General features: G+C 39.4%; 1 protein-coding gene across 3 annotated transcripts in view; it reads left to right on the top strand.

Annotated features, from left to right (window-relative positions):
- The first annotated feature begins 8,840 nt into the window (after nt 1-8,840).
- A1cf (APOBEC1 complementation factor) overlaps nt 8,841-22,472 on the top strand; it is a 76,701-nt gene continuing 63,069 nt past the window's right edge. For all 3 annotated transcript variants that reach the window (XM_029472880.2, XM_021151318.2, XM_021151317.3), the window contains exon 1: nt 8,841-8,929. The gene's annotated coding sequence lies outside the window, so the exon portion shown is untranslated. The remainder of the gene's footprint in view (nt 8,930-22,472) is intronic.

Raw genomic sequence — 22,472 nt, 5'->3', positions numbered from 1 at the left:
CTCTTGGTGGTTATCTCATGGTACTGGCATCTCCAAAACACTGCATGACCCCTCCAGTCCTGGGCAGTCAATTGCAACTGAGGCTGCACCTTCACCAATGGCCTTCCATGGCCTCTCACAGTGCCGAGCCTCAGCTGCTCTGGGTGACCCCTTCATGCCTTCAAAACCAGTACCACCTGGGTGACCCTTACACATTACCAAGTCCCGCTGCAGCAGGAGTAAACCTTGGCTATCTTTGGAACACAGCCTCGCCTCGTGTGCTTTCAGAAAACACTTTCCAGAAGATGTCACCTCAACGATGCTGGTCTCTTCTTAATCACCGCTAATTTCTTAGCTCCAGCTAACCAGCATCAATAGTCCCAGTACTGCCAAGTTTTTGCTTTAGTAGTTCTGGTATCTTGTTAATCACAGCTGATTCTTCAGCCCTAGCTAACCAGAAGCACAGAATCTTCACAATCAAAACAGCAATGGCCCTGAAAAGAGTCTTTAATTTTCCCTCTGAAATTTCACAAACCAGACTTCCATCTTCTGCACTGTTCTCAACATTATCTTCCAAGCTCCTACACAACATCTGACAGAGCTCTTAACAACGAATGGATCTTCAAGCCCGAAGTTCCAAAGTCCTTCCACAGTCCTCCACAAGACATGGTCAGGTTGTCACAGGAATACCCCATTCTGCTGGTACCAATTTGTCTTAGTCAGGGTTTCTATTCCTGCACAAACATCATGACCAAGAAGCAAGTTGGGGAGGAAAGGGTTTATTCAGCTTACATTTCCATACTGCTGTTAATCACCAAAGGATGCAGGACTGGAACTCAAGTAGATCAGAAAGCAGGAGCTGATGCAGAGGCCATGGAGGGATGTTCTTTACTAGCTTGCCTTCCCCTGGCTTGCTCAGCCTGCTCTCTTATAGAACCCAAGACTACCAGCCCAGGGATGGCCCCACACACAAGGGGCCTTTCCCCCTTGATCACTAATTGAGAAAATGCCTTACAGTTGGATCTCATGGAGGCATTTCCTCAACTGAAGCTCCTTTCTCTGTGATAACTCCAGCTGTGTCAAGTTGACACAAAATTAGCCCGTACAAATGGCTAACCAGTGACCAGCCCAAATTGAGATCCATTGCATGGGCAGGCACCAAACCCTGACACTATTACTGATACCATGTTATGCTTGCAGACAGGAATCTAGCATGGGTGTCCTGTGAAAGGTTCTACCAGCAGCTGACTGAGATACAGATACTTATAGCCAAATGTTGGACTGAGGACAGGGACCCCTATGGAAGAGTTAGGGGAAGGATTGAAGCAGTGGAAGGGGATGGCAACCACACAGAAAGAACAACAGTGTCAACTAGCCTGGCCTTTTTTTTTTTTTTTTTTTACAATAAAGAGTACAGCCATATGTCTAAAAATGTCATAATGCAGCCCAGTATTTGGTAGACTAAAAAAACTAATAAGAAAATCAAATGCAAATGTCTTACTGAGAGAGAGAGAGAGAGAGAGAGAGAGAGAGAGAGAGAGAGAGAAAGAGATTGAGGCAGTACATAAAGGGCCAGGAACACATATTTTCTGAAATTACTAGAAGGAAATAACAGGTTTGTTAACTATATTTGTTTCTAAAGCTGTTTATTTTACAAAACTCAGTACCTATTTTTGAGCTTATTGATCTCATAAAATACATTTTTTAAAAAGTGACACAAGGGCCAGCTAATTATCTCAGCAGGGAAAGGTGCTTGCTGAGAAAGCCTGATTACCTGAGTTCAGTCCCTGGATCCCACAGTGGAAGGAAAGAACCAACTCACAAAAATTGTTCTTTGACCTCCATATGCATGCTACCGCCCATACATACATACACTCACACACACACACACACGCATGCACATGCATGCATTTGCACATGTGCACATACACTAAATAATTAAAAAGTAATATTTAATAATAAAGATAGTTGAAAGGAAATAAGTATTCTTCAATGTGGGTGACATTAAACCTCTAAATTGAGAACATGTGTTACTCCTTAGCTACAGGAGTGAGTGACCATAGGAAGGAGCAATGATTGACAAGAATAAGATTTTCAACTCAGGTTTAAAGACAAGATCCTCAGAGCTCCCATTTGTTTCCATCCATTCTATATGCAGTCTAGACTTCATGTACATTCTCATTTGTTCCTCAATTTTGTGACAATGAAATGTTATATTGCAGTGTTGTGGGCAAACCAATTGCAGCTAGAGGTGTGTATGGAGAACACAGTAAGTGTGTTTTTAGTCAACTGGACACTAGGTGGCTGTAGCTACAAAACCACTAGTTTTTCAAAACTCCAAAATCCTGTCCCAAACTACTCAGAAAACAGACGGATTCTAACCCAGTCAACCGAAGTGTTATCTCCAAAAGCCTGGCAGACATCAAGAATAGCATGGAGACTTTTCATCTGGACTGTTATAACTTTCCAAAAAAGCAAGCACAAATCCTCGAAGTCACAGATATTACATTGACAGAGCCTGGCAGGAAGCTCACATGACCTGCTTCAAAGTCGTTCAACTCTATACTTGTATTGTGTTCTGTTCAAGTTGCAGGCACATAGCCAATTTATTCGACTAATTGTTGTGATTAATTATTGTGATAATTATGGTGACTAATCTGTGAGGAAGATGGAGGCGTTTTCCTCATTAAAGCCAGAATACTATGATTATGAGAAAGGGGCAGAAACATTATACAGCCCCTAAGTTAAATGGTCTGAATGGGAATCCCAAGTCTAACTCTGAGCTCTGTGTCCTTTCTGTGTAATAAGCAAGGAAATGAGCTAAGGTCCTGCCCCATATCGTATATCTGACTGTATTTCCTTTGGACCTCATAAATATGTAGAGGTGTGAGTGTGTGTGTGTGTGTGTGTGTGTGTGTGTGTGTGTGTGTGTGTCTGTTTGGGTGCCTTCTAGCTGATGCAAATGGCACATGTGGAATCTGGGTTGGAGCTGAGCACATTTAAATGATGAATGGAACTATTTGGAAGCAGTGGAGGGAAAAAGAAGTAGGAGAAAGAAACTGGAGTTGGTGACAGAGTCAAAGCTGGCTTGTTAGAGGTCATGTTTAAGACTGTCACAAATGTCCAATGTTACTCTGTTCAGATGGGAAGTTCCAGGAGGGTGGGAAGGAGTGCAGTGAAAGTATAAAGTAAAGAAAAAATTGTGGACAAACAACACTCCATTCCTCACCATTGTTTAAACTGTCACCTTGGCACAACCTAGACTCTGAAGGATTGCCTAATCAGGCTGAGCATAGTCATGCCATGTCTCTGTCAGATTGTCTTAACTGTTTTAATTGATGTGGTAAGACCCACCCTGACAGTGGGTGGCAGCGTTCTCTGGTTTGAGGCTGTGGACCATGTAAGAGTAGAGAAAGCTAGCTGAACACTGAGCACTCATGCACTCATTTCTTTTCACTCTTCAGTGAGTGGGGGATGATAGCTATTTAAACTTCCTGATGCCTTGACTTTCCTATTATGATCAACTGTTACCTCAAACTGTGAGCTAACATAAATACTTTCTATCCTACCCTAAGTTGCCTCTTGCCAGATAATTACAGCAGCAGTATTCAAATTCAGACAACCCCTTCAGTTATTTTAGAATTATTTTGTTTATGAATTTATTCAGATAACTTCGTGTTCTAGACTTCAGAAATGAAGGCATCAAAGGCCAGTCAGAGGAGAGGTGACAGGTGACAGCTGAGGTGAAGGTGATTGGATTGGGCAAGAAATACACAAGGTTCAGTCCAATGTGGAGGTGTTGAGGCATAAAAAGGACCTGGGACAAGGGAGGGATACCTGGGACCTTTGAGAAGAACTCCTGAATATCTGGGTGGAGACGCTGTTTGCTGAGATGATGATGCTCACAGAGGAAGGGACTGGCAGAGATGGGCTGAATTGGATAGGCTCCTTAGGTAACCACTATCCTCAGTCTCCCATGCAGCAATCACTTGGCTCATGTTTATTTTTAATCCTGCTCTCATTATTTGGTTACATTTATAAAAATCATCATTTTTTTCTCACTGGCAAAAATAAAGCCTAAAGCTTTGGAAAACCTAAAACATGATCTAAAACCCCAAGATTACCAACTATTAATATAAGAAATCTCCTTCCCTGACAGCATCCCCTTCTCCCCCTCTCCCATCTCAATGAAATCCATCTTCATTTATTGCAGCTTTCTAGGAACTTGACATTCAGTTTTGGGATGTGTGGAAGGTGGGGGTGGGTATGTAATTAACTAGAGTGTTTGATACAATATTAGTTCTACAACCTACTAATAGAGTCACCTCTCTCTGCATCTCTGTCTCTGTGTCTGACTTGCTTCTCTCTCTGTGTCTCTGTCTCTGTCTCTGTCTCTCTCTGTCTCTGTCTCTCTCTCTCTGTCTCTCTCTCTCTTTCTCTTATGAGCACACATTTGAGTATGCATACATGTGTATGCAACCATGTGTGGAGGTCAGAAATCAACATCAAAGTGTCTTTCTTTACAACTCTCTACCTTATTTTTTTGAGACAAGGTCTCTCACTAAACGAAGCTAAAAAAGGCTGGTCAGTGAATTCTGAAATCTACCTTCTTCCTCTTCCCAACCATTAGGATTACAGTCATGTGTCCAAATTTCTACAGAGGTTCTGGGGATCGAAACCCAGGTCCTCTTGATTGTGCAACAGGTCCCTCACTGTTTGAGCCATATTGCCAGCCCAACACCACTCACTTTAAACAGTTACTATATCATGGAAGCTCCTAAGAAAAAGTCGCTCTCCAGTAATTTGTAGGGTAAACTAGTAGGAAATTGGTATCTTTCCAGGCACTATTCAAACTGGGGCTGTTTTTACAAAATAAAGGCAAATGTGGTCACTGTGGTGATAGTGAACTTCCATGGTTAGACAGAGGGAATCAAGGTCATGTGTTGAGCCCACTTTAATCTGGTGGATTCTTTGTCCCAGAACTGGTCCACCATGAAAGAATAGCCCTCCTAAAAGAGGCTGCTTGGCTGTGTGTTGCTCTAATTCTGGTCAATAAATCCCTATTGATAAAATAAAATGGTTTGGAAAATAAAGATAAATAACCTAACAGTGGTACCCAATTCATTATTGCTGCTGGCCCTTGTGAATAAAATGAATTCAATATTGCCACTGACCCTGGTGAATTAAATGTGAGTTATGGTTTAACATGAACATGCTCTGCCATGGCTTTATCTAGGACAATGGGCTTTTTTTTAATGTGAAACTGTTGGAAATGGAATGTTTGCTTTCTCCTAAATTTTGTGTTAAAATACTAAGCATCAATTCAGTGACACTTGGAAATAGGTTCTTTTGAAGGTAACTGGATTAAAGCAGGTTGAAGTGGAAACTTAAGTGTTCTTTGGAAAGTCAGTTGGATGGTGTTTTGATGGAGCAAACACATGAAGGAACATTTAGCTGAAGTAGACATAGGTGAAAGGATGTTCTGCTAAAGCAAGCACAAGAAAGGACCTGTGATGAAAGATTCTTTGTTAACAACACCCATGTATTGAGCCACCTTACATTTCATAGTTGAATTGTGTTTTTCAGTACTTCATAGAAAGAAACGCATCAAAAAACTAATGGTGGTATTAGGTAGCTTTTTTGTTGCTTCTGTGGACATGGGCTGGTTGACAGAGTAATGTCAGCTGAGGCAAGACACATGCCAGGACAAGACATGTGAAGAAGCATCTCACATGATGTTTGAGAGGTATAACTAGAACGCAATGGAGGCTGAGCTAGGCTTGCTTATAAAGCTAGCTTACGGGTCTTGTATCTTCCATCATCTTTGCTTCCCTGAGAGAGACACAACTTCTTCTGGCATTCCTCCTGGTTCCTCTTGCTGACTCAAGCAGAGGCTAAGGCCTGGCTGTCTCTGCTAGGTCGTGACACTGCTGTTGCTAACCTGAGTCTACTGAACTGGACTGCTTGCTGGTCCATCCATGAAATGTTTTCAAGTGAAGTAACCTGCCACTGCTAACTTGTGAACTGAACTGCTAATTTCCAGACAACACAGATGAAACTTGCTCCAAAGAAGCTTTCTAAATAAGTCCACTTCCCCCTTTCTTTCCCACTACCTCTGGTGGGTGATGGGCTAGAAGGGAGGTTAAGGCATTTAAGAACCATCACTAAAAATAGGTTTTGAAAAAAAAATAAAGTTATAGTAAGTCATGAGCATATGACCTTGGAGAGTATAAATGTCCTTCTTAGGAAAAGGTCTCTGGCCACCAAGATGTAGTAAAGACACCTGCCAACATACCTGATCTGCTTTGGCACCTCATTGCCTGTGTTAGATCCCTAGGATCCACATGGTAAAAAGAGAATCAACTTCTGAAAATTATCCTCTGTTCTATTCACTCATGCTGTGGCATGCATATGCCCACACACATACATAAGTAAAATAAAAATAAAAATATATTTTAAAATGTCTCTCTCCATGGCCATATACCAAGAAAATTCAAGCATGGACATAATCAGAAAAAAGGAGATCCTGTCAGCACCTGATTTTGGAAGTCCAGCCTCCAGACCCCTGAGAAGATGAGAGCCATTGAAGCTGCCCAGTGCACAGTTAGAACAACCTGATGTGGGGTGGGCAATTAGAACAACCTGAAGTGGGATGTGCAGTTAGAACAACCTGAAGTGGGGTGCTGGTTAAACCTGTTCATCCATTACTCACACTGGCTCCACTTGGATTAATCTAACTGCTGGCTGCTGTAAAAGTGACATGCATTCCAGGAAAGATCATACTTGGAATTTTAAAATTGGATCTTTTTCTAGTGCTGTGTCTTGGGCTATTCTCCAGAGATGCTGGGTAGAGGCAGTCAGTGGACAATCAGGAAGTAAACAGTTCCTTACCCTGCTCAGCTGTGAGTTAGCCAAAGGAAGCACTTAAACTTGGGGTAGTTTGAACCGAAAGGAAGGTTGTTAAGAAATATTCCTATCAGGCAGGAGAGATGGCTCAGCAGTTAAGAGCACTGGCTGCTTTTCCAGAGGTCCTGAGTTCAATTCCCAGCAACCTCATGGTGGCTCACAATGATCTGTAATAGGATCTGATGCCCTCTTCTGGTGTGTCTGAAAACAGCTACAGTGTACTCATATAAATAAAATAGATCAGAAAGAAAGAAAGAGAGAGAGAGAGAGAGAGAGAGAGAGAGGGGGAGGGAGGGAGGGAGGGAGGAAGGAAGAATTCTATCTACCTATCTACCTTTCTCTCTTTCTTTCTTTCTTTCTTTCTTCCTGTCTGTCTGTCTTTCTATCATCTATCTCCTCTTTCTGTGTGTGTGTGTGTGTTATGTTTTTCTGTCTCCACCAACTACCTAAAGGGTCCTGCTTTCATGTGTGTGTGTGTGTGTGTGTGTGTGTGTGTGTGTGTGTGTATATATATATATATATATATATATATATATATATATATATATATGGTAAGTGATATATATCCACCCACCTACCACACAATCAGGACCCCCTGCTGCCAGGACCTTCAGCCTCTCAATATCAACAATTCTTTGTAGGATCAGACTCAAAGAATTCCTCACTCACTGGGAAGCCAGACAAGCCTTGGTTGAGCTTCTCTTAGGAAAACTAACAAGGTTCCTGGTGAGCAGATCCATTCCCTAGAAGAAATAAATAGAGACATTTAGTTTTGAATGCCTGTATGTGAGAAACAGTGACTGGTAGCCCTAGCTGACTCTCCATAAGCACAATTCCAGGGCAAATCAATAATTCTAGAGGTGCTTTTGTTAGGACAGGTGTGTACTCACTGGAAAGAAATGTAAATCAATGAAGAGTAAAGCTGTAGGCAGAATGACAACTGCAATAAATAGATCTTTAATCTCCTCTCTAATAAAAAAAAAAAAAACTCATCAATGGTGGCATCCCTTGCTCATTTGCATTTTGCTACAGATAAAAAAATGCCCAAAGTTGGCTTCTGGAAATTAAGCTCTTCTTACTTGACCTGAAGCCAATGAAATGTATTCCTTAATTTCAGTTTTACAGCCTGCGTTTTACAAGCCTTGAATGTAAAAAATAAAATAAAATAAAAAAGAAAAAGAAAAAGAAAAAGAAAAATCACTCAAAAGTAAGGGGGTTTGTTCTTTTTATCTTATAAACAGATTTTAAAAATCCTTTTAGGTTTATTATTTAGACTGGCGCTCATGCTGCATAATTTAACAATAGAGTTTACATTTTTACAAAATACAAGTCATCTATTCTTTAAGAAGCACAGCAACTGCTGAGATTTCAAGCAATGAACAGCAGCACTGGCTCTTACATAAGAGCAAGCTCCCTCTTCAAATCTGAACAAGCAGCTCCTACAAAGTGAAATGTTTTCCCAACCTGATCTGGCCTGAATTCAACTACTTGGTTATATAAATGCTTTTTGTATTTTCTGTTGGAAAGCCAGCGGTTTATCCACATACTTGACCTAAAACTCTACAGTTTACTCCATGCACAATCGCAATAGAAGACATGTGGCACAACAACACCGTCTCCCAGATTACCTTCCCCAAATATATCACTTCGACATAGCAAATAAACATGGTAACAATGTAAAGCGAAGCTTAGTTATCTAAAATGGAATGAATTTAAATTTAACATTTATGTTCATAATCTAGATTCAAAATCATATTGACCCCGATGGTTGTAATATGAAATACATTTCCATTTTGTAAACAAGGCAGGAAGACAGTTTTGGAGCCTCTGTTCAGGCCATAGTGACCCAATTACCTGGTCAAAGGGCTGCGTGGATGCAAGAGACAGGGTGAGTTAAACTTTAACTCCCGGGAATTGTAAACCAAACCTACAGCCACTGAACCTTTGGAGTTTGATAGATGATTAGAATATAACCAAAGTGGCATGCTGAATTCGCCATAATCAAGGAACCTTTTCCGGGTGGGGAACCTCAGAAATTGCTCAGGTATGGCCCATGCTTTTTATGTATTTTCTGTTTCAATTCTGGTTTGTTGTGTCTGGTAGATTGCATGAAAACAACTTGTGCTCATAACTATCTCTGAGCCTGATGCAGAGAATTGTCGTCGTTTGGGAATGAAACCAACCGGAAAGCTAAACAATGTTTTAGACTGATCCTGTCTTTGCAAGCGGGGATGAATTTCATGGTATACTTCTTGCTTCCACAACTTGTGGGAAGTGGAGTCATCCGTGGGTTCACAAGTGGAGCCCATGTGCTGCAAACCTAACCTCCAGCTAGCTGTCGGGGAGGGCTGTGTTTCACTGTCTGTCCTGATCTCTAGGACCCAACAACAGAAATGTGATTAAGACATAGTTTCACATCTCCGACAGCCTTCTGAGTTCTGTGTATCCTCTAATACTTTAGACCCCACCTATTCAATTAACTTCTGTGTGCTACCTCACTAAAAAAAAAAAAAAAAAAAAAATCAGGATAAATTCTTGCTATTTCTTTTGCTATTAGCCTGCTAACCAAAAATAATATCCTAAGCTACTTTCTTTTGAGTCTAGCAAGGAAAGAAAACATTATGGAAAAGTGTGTGTTTTTGAGTGTGTTAAATCTCAACCCTGAAGTGTCTATTTATTAGACTGCTTTCACAGACTAAGCAACCAGCACAGCACATGTATTTTTGCAATATCATTTTTCTCACACTTAAAAGATAACTGAGAACCAAAATACAATAGCTCTAAAGTGGGGAAATAGATCAGGGCATTTTCTGTCCTATAAGAAATCTCAACTCTCTGCCTGAAGAGTCAGTGTTGCTTCACTATCAATAAAGCAAGCCATCAAGCAGCCCCATGAAACACATCTCTGTACTAGTGCAAGGTACGGATGGAAGTCTCCAAGGGGATGAAAACTGAGAAATCATTTGTGCATCCTAGGAGATTAATGTTTTGTAAGCCAAATATTAGTAAATTCCCACTCGAGTTGTAATTTAGGAGAATCAAATTGAGTTGGTCTAGCTTGAAACACTAAAGTAAAAGGCAACATGTACTGTCAGGGAATGGAATCTGAAAATAAAAGGGAAGTCACTTACGTGTCCAAACAATTAGGAGTTCCCCTGCTGACACAGAGAAGTAGACATGCCTGGTTTATTTTTAAGACCATGTTTTCTGGAATAATAGTGGTACTTCTCAGCTGAAGAAAGCGCATACATCTTGATGTTCCAATTTACTATGGATTAAATATAGGGGAAAGATAAAATACAGTTGGCTAAAAACAGATTGTTTTAAGTGACACTCACAGAACACCGTAATGGATCCAAAATCTTGGGTAGCCATTTTAACTAGACAAGTTCATCTGTGATGTTTCAATATCAACATTACCTCCACTGCACTTGAGGAACACAGGGAGTCACAAGCATGCGTCTCCAACAGTCAATCAAATGAGCTGAGTAAGACAACAGAGAGCAGGCCATCATACCATCTGGGTGCTCTTCACTGTAACAGTAATCATTGTTACGTATTAGATTACCAAGCACATTTCTAAGCACATGTTCTAAGTTTAAATTCATGTTATTCTTAGAATACCCATATGAGGCCAATACTATACTACTATATATCATACTGTTATTAGATTGAGGTTCAGACAAATTATTTAACAGACTTGATGTTAAAGGCAAGTGACATAGCCAGGTTACGCAGTCAGGTGGTCTACTTGCAGAGCACATGGGTGCTCTGTACTCCGTCACTAGGATTCACTCTGTGTACATGGGTGTTTATCATTGGGACTAGCCAAAAGAACAAGTAATGCAGTTTCCTAACCTTCCTTTAGAGAGAACATCTTCCTCCAGGATAGATGTCTATCAGCATCTCTCCAAAATTTTACTCGTTAGGCTACAGGCTAAGAGTAAAATATTTTTGTAGCCCATGCCTATTTGCAATGACCAGATCAACTGAAATCTCCACATTTGGATTGATCTCAGTCAAACCTTCCAAGAAATCACATTCTTTCATAATCCTCCACAAAGCCATGCTTAGATTAAAGGCTTTAAAATTAATCCCAGAAAGAGTGCCATACTCTTTTACAGACATAATCAGGCTGGAACAGTTACCCCAGACCTCCCTGGCCTGTGAAGCTGTGCACATTACTTGAGTTCCTGAGATCTCAGATTCCTCGGATGCGAAATGGATGTGTGATGTACCTACACGACATTATAAATATTATTAAGTAGAGCACTGGTGCTTAGGAACCAGTTGACCTCTTCTACCATGTTCCCATTAATAACAATTTTTTTTCAGAAAAACTTAAACTTACCACCCACTAGCTTTCTCAAAACAATTCCATTAAAATAGAAAACTATATATATTTTGTATATAACTGAGAAATCATTTGTGCATCCTAGGAGATTAATGTTTTGTAAGCCAAATATTAGTAAATTCCCACTCGAGTTGTAAATAATTTTCTCATTATTTACAAAAGCCACTGCACTTCTTTGGAACCTGTACACACACACACACACACACACACACACACACACACACAACTACAAACAGGATAAATTTCATTTTAGAGACTTTCTCAAAGCTGCTACTAAAAATTCAACATGTCCGTATTGACATCTATAATTTCACACGCTGACATTCTGACACTGTACATGTTAACTTTATTACACAGACAGATGGTTTAAAAACTATTTCAGTAGCTATCAAAAAACTCTGGTATCCCTTTAGTACGCTGGGTAATACTTTGGGTACTATTGCCCAATGGCTTTCATTACCACATGTGCCTGTACATGACTCAGAAAGTTCAAACAAGACATATTGATCGACAGAGGATAAACACTGCTTTATCTTATCCATGGACACAGTAACTAGGTTTCTCTCAAGTGCAACTCCCACAGTCCAAACTTCCCCAGGAAAGGCAGTTGGAAGAGAAGCCTCACTCTAGTGGTGACCATGCATAGTCAACATCAAAACCCATCTGTCCCTTAGCTTAAGACTGCAAATCTAGTCAGTTATCATTAACAAATATTTACTGCCAAATGGATCAGGAAAGTTGATTTATCATTTTAAGCCATCAACCCTATTCCAAACAGGCTATAAGCTTTTAAGATTATTTAAAATTTTATTTTTCAAATTGCACCGTTTTCTCCCTTCCCTTTCCTCCTCCTGATCCTTCCCAAGTTCCTCCCATTGCTCTTACTCAAATATATCAAATATATGACCTGTGTGTGTGTGTGTGTGTGAGTGTGTGTGTGTAGGATGGGAAGATGATAGATAGATAGATAGATAGATAGATAGATAGATAGATAGATAGATATAATTAGATAGATATTCTTAAATATATAAATACAACCGACTCAGGCCATATGGCATTACTTGTATAAATTTAGGACTGATCATTTTTTTTAATACAACCAAAGTTTTGTGTTGAATATTTTTGATGACTCCAAATAAAGACTAAAATATCGTCGCACACTGATCTTTGGTTTGGGGATTGGGCCCAGGATCTCTATGGTACTCAAATTCTCATATATCCAAGTCTCCTATAGAAAAACAGTGCAGTGTGTACATACAATGCTTGCACATTCTTTTAAATACTCTTAGCTCGCTCTAGGCTACTTCCCATCCCTTGCACATTGTAAACACTATTAAAGACCTTCATGCTGAGTTGTTTATATCTGATTCAAGATAAATGCCTGTTTATGTTCAAGACAGATGCATTTCTTTCAAATAATTTTAGTTTTTTTAAAGAATTGTTTATGAATTTTATGTATATCAGTACATTGTAGCTGTCTTCAGACACAACAGAAGAGAGCATCAGATCTCATTACAGATGGTTGTGGCCCGCTATGTGGTTGCTGAGAATTGAACTCAAGATGGGGAATTGAACTCAGGCCTCTGGAAGAACAGTCAGTGCTCTAACTGTTGAGTCATCTTTTTAGCTCCATCCTCCAAATATTTTTAATCTGTGGTTGGCTGAATCTATGGGTAGAGAACCTACAAATTCAGATGTCCATGTATGTTCGCTTTTGTTTTGTCTTCACTAAACTATGCTGACATCTGTAACTGTCTATTTTGACATTTTGAAATATATCTAAGCAAAGTGTTTTCTTTATGGCTTTGTGGGGGACATTTTATGTGTACTAGTGTTCACAATCATGTGAACATGTTCCAGGCTTGCTTGTTCTACTAGGGATTAATTTCTAGCGATACTGAGAGGACATAGTCATAAAGATATGATAATTCCCTATACTTGCAGAGTGTTCTGTGTCAGTAAATAATATGTCTAATGAGAATTAGCATACAACAATTTAACCAGACTGACTGTCTAAATAAGCAAACTCAATTATAAGTCTATAAAATCCTATTTTTCAATTTGGTAGTAATGGCTTTACTTCCTCCAATAATTAGGAAATAACTATTGGTTGGGATGCTCTATTGATTTAAAGAACACTAGGTCTGAGTATGGGAATTCCTTACCCTTGTACCATCTTACCATGGAATATTCTACTTTATAAATGTATTTCAGGGCCAGAAAAGATAGCTCAGCAGGTAAAACCAATCACTATATAAGCCGAAACCCCAAGTTCAATTCCCAGAACCCATAATGAAAATCAAGTACTAACTATCCAAATTTCTCCTCTGGCATTTACACATCCACACTCATACCCATACCCATGCACACAATAATAAACAATCAATAATAACAATAATAATAATTTTATGGATTAAATTTATGTTCTTTGACAATTTCATACACATACACACACACCCCCAAACACACACATGAGGTTGCTTTCAACCTAACCTCTCTTTTGAAAAATATTAGTGCTAATTCTTTGAAAATTGTATACACTGTATTTTGATCATATTTACCTTCAGTTCCTCTATGATCCATTCCCACCTTCCATAACCCTCACCTCCATGTCCTTTTTAAAAATGCAATACCTAAGAACTGATCAAATAAGATGTGTGCTGTCCGTACACATCTGCATATGAGACTGTCCACAGATGGTTGACCTGTCAGAAGCCATTTACAATTCTATTTATGCATTTGTTTAGATATCTTTGAGAATTTCACAAGTACCGTTTTACATCATTTATCTTCCCTACTCTCCTTTCAACTCTTCCTCATGTCCCCGCAACTTCCTATTGAAGTCATGACTTCCTGTTCCATAATTATTATAGTTAGACACATACACACACACACACACACACACACACACACACACACACTTACAAATACAAGCTGCTGAGCCCCTTTAGTGCTGCTCATATGTGTTTAGACCTGACCACTTTGAACTGGATGACCTATCAGGGATTTGATTCCTGGAGAAGACTGATTCTACCTGTCCCACTAGCCGTTATTTGCCAATAGCTCTTCACCTCTGGATGGAGCCTTAGGAGATTTCCACAATCCACATACGCATGTGAGTTCTGACCTTGTTTAGATGCCATATTATTGAGATTTCATGGGTGCATCTTCCATGACATACATAAAGAGATCCCATCCATCAAGAGATTACCTGGTCCTCTGATGAGCCACATTCTAAAATAAAAACAAAAACAAAAGAAACCTGCCTCTCTGAGGAGCCATCAACTGTACACAGTTTCTCTGTTAAGGCTGGGAGTTTCGTGAAGCCCTTCTCACTCTATGCTAGATCACTGACTGGATTGATCTTGTGCAGTGTGTAGGTCTTCTGTATGTCACTTTTTTTTTTTATTTTGACCTGTCTCCACCCTCTTCTCTTACAATTTTTCTGCCCCTCTTCTAGAATGGTCCCCAAGTAATAAGGAGTGAGTGTGATATATCAGTCACAATTGTAGCTGTCACTCTAAGGTCATTTATTCTCTGTACTGTGATGTGAGTTTCTACATAAACTATTGTCCAATCACTACAAAGCAGAACTTTCTGATGAGGTCTGAGACCTGCACTAATCAACAAGTAGAAAGATATAAATTGATAGGGAAGTTTGATACTTTGTCAGTTTAGCAGAACAGTAGTGTCAGATTCAACCCTCCAGCTTATAAGTTCCCCAACCATGTGTTCTTGGGCAGGTTTTCAGTACAAAGCGTGAGTTTCATTCTGTGGGGCAGGTCTTAACTCCAGTTAGAACGTGGCTGGTTACACCTATAACATTTGTGCCACTATGGTACCATGTCTTACCATGCCAGTTCAAGGATGCCAAGCTAAACTAAGACTCTGAATGACTTTTTTCCCTCCTAGGCTGCATAGCACCTTCCGGTCCTATGAAAGCATTTCAACTGGGGGGGAGGCTTCCTAGTCAGTACTGACTTGATTCCTCTCTGTTCTGTATACAATGCGTATGATGTCGCCAGCCGAAAAATATCTTATTCATTTCTGTTGGGCAACTAAGCAATGTCAATATCCTGTATTCTTTGTGAGGTCTCTGGGATACCTCTGATCAACAACTAAAGGCAAGGTATTCCACCTAGCACTAGACTTTGGCAGGGAGGGCAGGCTGTGGTTTTTGAAAGAGCATCATCCTCTTCATCCTCTGTGTAGAGTAACATTTGACTATTTTATATGACTGCATGTATATGTTTATATATGTTATGTGAAGGTTATAAAAATGGATTCCTTTATGGCTTTTTCAAACATCTCTAGTGTTAACTATTCTTCCTCCAAACCCCTCATTGTCCCTATATCTTTTTGTCTCTTTCATCCTTGTCCTGATAAATCATTTTGTCACATTTAAGTCACTTTGTTTTGTTTGTGACCCACTGAGTTTGCCCACTAGACAGTTATCATGATGCTGAGTTTGGAAATAAGCATTGGAGACTAATGGGCTCAGCAATGGGGGCACAACTGAAAACAGTGGATCCCATTCTCCCAGAATCCATCAGTTCAGAAGTAAGGAATAGGGCCCTGTAAGCTCCTTCCCCATCCATAACGTATTATTTGCAAAGCTTGTCTTATGAAGACCCAGTGCAAATAACTGTAGTTGGTGTGACTTCATGGTTACAATGGCCATGTCGTTTCTATAGAATAGCATTTTGCAGTTCTTCTCCCTATATTCTGGCTTCTATATGCTTCCCATACCTTCTTCCAGAATGATCTCTGAGCCACAGGCAGAGTCATATAAGTGTATGTTTAGGGATGAGCCTTCAACCTATCATTCTTAAAATCTTGGGTAGTCATGAGTCTCTTCATTCACTGCTATTCATGAAAGAGATAAGCTTCTCTCATTAGAAGCAATAATAACATTTGTCTATGTGCATAAATATACATGTGCAGAAGGCAGCTTGGTGGTAAATCTATTTATCTAAAGATCAGTAGTAAGTTGGCCTCCAGGATCTATGACCTCCTGAAACAGGATAGTATTGTTTTCATTTTTATCCAAGTTTACAACGCCAACCATGAATTCCCTCTTGTGGAGCAGGCCTCACCTTACATCCTGGGAACGCTTGGTTAGCCCCATAACAGTCACACCACTAATGTGTATGTGAACATATTTTGGATAGGTTAATAAAATAGCTCATTCTGTAGGTAACTGAGTAAGACCATTGATACATTTTTTTTTCTGCTAGTATGTTAAGTAGCAGTTTCTGACACTTTCAAGCTGTCCACAGAATGGAAGTATCTAGTTCAGTTACAACTTGAGATGTGTGTGTGTGTGTGTGTGTGTGTGTGTACCTTACAATCAGTGTTTGTGGTGTCATCAGAAATAGACTCTTATCATCTAGTTCTGGTGAGCAACTAAGATTAAAGACAGGAACCTGTACTGTCTTAGGAGACTTCTACGGGCTTACTAGCCGGCAATTCTTGTAAAAGCATCCCACACTGGATGGCTACTGGTTCTGCAGGTATCAATAAGAAGTGAATGGATTTAAAGTATTTCATGCCTAAGAATTTAAATGAGTTTAATGTCAAGCTTCTTCATGCTCATTTCAGTATGATCTGGTTTAAAGTAAATGAGTTATGATTCACCATTCCAGGGATTCAGGATGGTTAAAGGAAATTTTACCTGTTTATGTAGAATACTAATGGTTCACAGGTCTTCAGCTATTCTAGTAGATAACAACTGACTTATCAATCAGTCAGAGGCTGAATGAAACAATACATTAAGGGTATATCAAGGTGACTGAAAAGCCAGTTCCAAAGAGGCTTCAGAGGAAAGCAGCCCTTAAAACAAACTGAACCATTCAGTTACTATGGAAGGATGCAGGGGGAGAAATGGAAGCATAGACAATCATAAAATATCCTAACAGACGGTTGGGAGAGTGCAAGCCATTACAGACAGATGCAATTGTTTTGTTTCTAGCAGTGTTAGTAATCTTCACTTTCGCTGTCTTATTGGGCTTCTGAATAGCACTTACCTACTCTGCTGGGGCTGTTAGCATGAAGCAAATGGCTTATTAGATGTACTCAAACCCTATTGCTTCTGATTATTTGCTCTGAAAGTCAGAAATCTAAATCTGATACCATGGGGGAATGAACAATGTTCGCAGACAAATCTTCAAATCTTCTTTCTTGAAGCTGCATAAAGGCACCCACACACACAATCCCAGCAGGATACAGACATTTACTCCTAACCAACTAGAACTTACAAGCTGTAATTATGAGAATAGTGGTATTAACAATAAGTTAACTTCAACATTCTCCCCTGGCTCTTCCACATGCTAGGCACTTTGGTGAACCAGTTTAACCCTTCTGCAAAATAGATGCTATTACTTAGTTTCCAATAATGAAACTAAGGCTTAGGAACATGAAGAACAAGCCATGCCATACTCATCAGCTTGCAAATTAAGAGCAGACTGATGATTCTAAACAGCATTGCAGCTTGGAATGGGAAGGATCTCTTGACAGAGAGAACTAAAAGACTGTCCCAAGAATAGAGGATGTCTTTTTCAAAATAGTAATCAAAATTCAAAACTGAAGCCTTCTAGTGGGCCATTGCTTTGGATTACCACTCACTGTACACATCTCTAATTCAGCCTGGTTGTCTGCCAATTCTAGGAGGCGTAGATCCTCCAATGTTAATAAGACCTGTCTCTTCATTAAGTCTCACTTTCTTCTCTATGATCAGATTCATAGACAAACAGAAACTCAGTTAAAGGAAACTCAGCTGTGACTTATGGCCTAAGAAGTTCAACTCGCAGAATAAATATGTATGTATGCAAAGGTATAGTTTACACAGTGGCAGGACTAGTCCTAGAGTTATCACTGAACACCTGAAGCAATTGTCATAAAGGACTTGGCTGCCTCACATCCAAATTCTTGTAATGTCTGGAAGATAACAAATTATCTCCTGGGAAACGCAGCCTTCTCCAAGTAGGAAGAATAACTAGCCCTGTGTGTATACAGGAAGTCCTGGATGAGACCAACTTTCATTTGGGACTTTAAATGAAGACCCAAATGCTGCTAACTATGACTTCTCCAGCCTGAATAGAGTATGAGTCATTTAGCAGTAGAGTGAATTTCCTCTCATATGTTTCTTAGAGAAACAAATTAGTTGGGAGGCAGACTGAGTTCTAGCACTCAAAGCCTAAACAAGATCGAGCTATGTGTCATGGTGATTAGGGAAGGGAAAGTTGAATAGTGCAGGAGAGAGTAAAATGAAGGACTTGAAGCAGGTGTCTGTGTTAACTTATTAAACAATTCTAACTTATTAGTCAAGGGAGCATCACATATACTAGACACTGATCCCAGCATGTTTCTCACTGTAACAAACACATGTTGCATGTGTAGTGACCTGAACTGGTGTCACCCTGAGAATGTTATTATGTGATTCTTTAAGATACCTGAGTGGGAATCCCTAAAATGGGGCTGGCAAGAGCACTTGTGGGCTGGACTGATCACGTGAATTTGACATCCACATCCCACAAGGTAGCAGAGCAGAGCAGACTTCTGATAATCATCCTCTGACTCCACACACATACCATATGTGCACCTAACACATATACACACATACTAACACAGAGACGCACAGAGAGGCACATGTGTACACACGCAGGCACACACACACTAAATGCATAAATAGATTAAATTCAAAAAGCTCTAAGGAGGCTAGAAAACTGGCTCAGTAAAGAATACTGGCTGTTCTTCCTGATGACCCAGGTTCAATTTCCAACACCCACACAGGAGTTCACAGTCATCTGTAACATGGGTTCTAGGATATCCAATAACCGCTTCTGGCCTCTGTGGACACCATGCACTCACATAGTGTGCAAATATATGTGTATTCAAAATACTCATAAAAATTTAAATTAAAATAACTTATAACATTTACAAACTCATTCTTTCTTACCTTTCAGAAACAACACATAGAATTAAGTATGTTTTATAATAATACTCATTTATTATCTCAGAATTTTAAAGGATTAGATAATGTCCAATAATATATAGTGTTGACATGGCAGAAGGAAATAATGTGTTAAAACAGAAATTTCTAGTCTGAGAATACATAGCCTTGCTTGAGCAACTGACTTTGGGTCAATTACTTAACTTCTACTAAAATCAAGGTAATTTTTCAAAGGAGAACAGAATTTATATGTAAACTGCTTAAGACAATACAAAGCAAGGGTAAGCCAACTTTAGATTGTACAGCCATGATTCTTATAGCAGTTCTATGCTGTGAATACAACACGTTAGAAGAAGAAAATGGTTAGGAGAGAGATGGACCATTGAGAGTAGTTTTTAGGATACAAAAAGAAAGCTGAGAAATTAACAGAATCCTCACCCCCAGTTTGCAATTGTGAGCTTGGCACCCCCCTCACTCCAGTTCTGTGGCAGTTTTCCCAGGGGATAAGTATTCTCTATCACTGACAGGACCACCTGATTTTTTTATTTTTATTTATTTATTTTTTCGTATAGAATGACTTGAAGGATCTTGGGTAACCATTAAAGCAAGCAAAGTAGAGAGATGAATCTTTACAGTAGAGTTCAAATCTCTTGGGCTTTGTTATTGACATAGTTACAGCCAGAGAAACCAAAACCACTCAACACTCAAAGCTACTTATAAAACTTCAGGTGATTGTTTTAAAAGATGACTATTAGTCATCTAATGTTAGTGTTACAAAAATGCAGGTATTAAATACATTATCCTGTCCCAAAATCCCCTGCACAACCATAGAAACTTCATGAAGAGCATACCCCAGAAGAGAAAACTAAATGTTGAAGATAGGGTGGGGGGGGATGGATGGCTAAGTGGATCATCAAGACTGCATCGAAAGAATTAGATCAGTTCAGTATCCACTAAGGGACACCAAGAAAATTCTTCCTTTTATGTGGGACTAAGTGGTGCCCTTCTACCAAGAATTCTAGCAGCTCATCTTGTTCCGACAGTCCTAAACATTGCCCTAAGCAATCTTCACTCCACTCCACCTCTAGCTCCACATTAGTTAGTAGCTGACAATTCTTGTGAAAAACACACAAGACTGATCCTCCTGTCACAAGTGATACGCAGATGCCTACTTCCCTGTTGCATCTGGATGCTGGACTCACCCTTGAAGAAGTTGGAGTTATTATAACAACACACACTCAGAATTGACTTAAATCGCATGTGCCTGCCAGCACCTCCTCATGTAACTTTATCTTTTTCTAAGTGCAGTGTTGCATGCAAAGATGACTATCTAAAATGGAAGAAGTCTCTAAAGTTTGCAAACTGAGATTAAGTGATCAACACTTTTTTACAGAGGTTTTTCCTAAAAAACTGTGTCCCTGTTAACTATGGTAAAGTAGTTGTTTCCTAAAGGCAGAAAAATTATTCTATTCTTTTTTAAGTTACAATATTATTCATTTGTAAGATGAAAGAGCCCCCCTCACTAAAAAGATACAGGAGAAAGGTCAAGTAAGCATTGAGCACCCTTTGCCAAGTTCCGTGCTGCATAGTCACACTCTCCCTACCCTGGTGCATTGCTACTGTTCCTCTGTAGAGAAGGCATCCCTAACCTGAACTCAGAAGGAAGGAACAGCTTAATTAACTTAACCCAAATTTGCAAAGTGTTAAGTGGAAGCACTCCAGCCATCAAGTATCAGTCAATCGAGAATGATGGCACCATAATCATGAATAATAATCAATGTTAGATAAGAGACTCTGGGTTTTAATATCATGCAGCATGATTGTAAAATTATGTAAAGCAGAACAAATTATGTCTGGAATGATCTGAGAGGTTGCATGTGCAAAACTGATTATTATTCCGTTGTGGAAATAATGAATTGGAATAGTTGCTGGAAAATGGATAAGAAAAGGGAACATAAACACATGGTCTTACTTGTATGTGAATCATAGCCTGTAATATAGACATACATAGAAGCAGACAGGTGGGTATAATAGCATTTAAAAAGGAGGCCACAAGGGGGTAATAGTAGATGATAAGGAAGGACAGATTGCAGGTGCAAGGACACACCATGTCATGAAAGGAGATATAAAGGTAATTGTTCCTATAGTTTCAACCGTCGGAGTAGTTTTCTTTTATGTATGATGGATAAACATATACAGATATAATTGATAGGGAAAGTGTAAAACACTAGATACAGCTTTGTGTCATCAGAAGATCCATTCTAACTGTACAGAAGTTTACTGAAATGTAGAGTTTAGAAATAGGCAAGTATTATTTGAGTTGCTATGTGATGTTTTTACTCATGAGTTTATTTAATAAATATCTTCAGTAAGTACAAGCAATAATAAAATATGGGCGTTATCCATGCATGTAATTCCAGCATAGGGATACTGAGGCAGACAGATTACAGGTTTCAGGACAACCTAGGCTGCACATAGATCCCCATCTCAGAGCAAAACTAAATAAACAAATAGAGCTTTTCCAATTGTCATCTCTGTAACAAGCCACACAATTTGACCCATACAATTAACCACAGGATAAACTTAAAGGAAGTGGAAAGCTACGTATGTTTTTTGATCCTAAAACTCTCTTAGCTCCAATCATCCACCCAGATTTCCTAACAAAATATGTACAGTTTCCACCTGTTAACATTTTCTGAACTCTTTTCTTGAACTAAAAATTTTTTAAAGCCACCGTTCCCTTTATAATTTTTAATGTTGAAAGAACAGTAGTTATGCCTGAGTGTCTCCATTTCATTGTATCTGATCTTCCTGTTATGCTTTCTAAGGGATTTTTGTTTCCAAGATAATCATAAAAGAAAGGAGAAATAGACAGCATGCGTTACTGTCACCACTGGCCACCAGGGCTTCATTTGTCCTTGTGCATAGACATCCACAGTCATCATTGCCAGTCTGTGAGCACATACCTACTCACAAGACATTATGGAGTGGGTATAAACTTGTTTTAGCCATAGACTGTGAAAAAGGACAACATCCAATAAGAATATGTGTACATAGGAATCAAGAATAGTCAGGATGTAGGCTTGCTGAAGCTCCTATCCAGGGTATTGGGCTACACAGACTTAAAAGCCTCTAAGGTAGGAGGACACCACAGACTTACTTGGCTCTTGCCTATTTGTTATGTGAAAGTTTCCTGACTTGAGCTATTCATTCTCTCTTCATAGCTGTTTCCTTCCCTCTAAACACCACTACAAATTATCATTTTGTACAGTTTATATTAAT

Source organism: Mus caroli, unplaced genomic scaffold (genome assembly GCF_978045245.1).
Source record: "Mus caroli unplaced genomic scaffold, Mus_caroli_1 scaffold_20, whole genome shotgun sequence".
NCBI classification, from domain to species: domain Eukaryota; kingdom Metazoa; phylum Chordata; class Mammalia; order Rodentia; family Muridae; genus Mus; species Mus caroli.
This window is presented reverse-complemented; position numbering and strand designations above follow the sequence as displayed.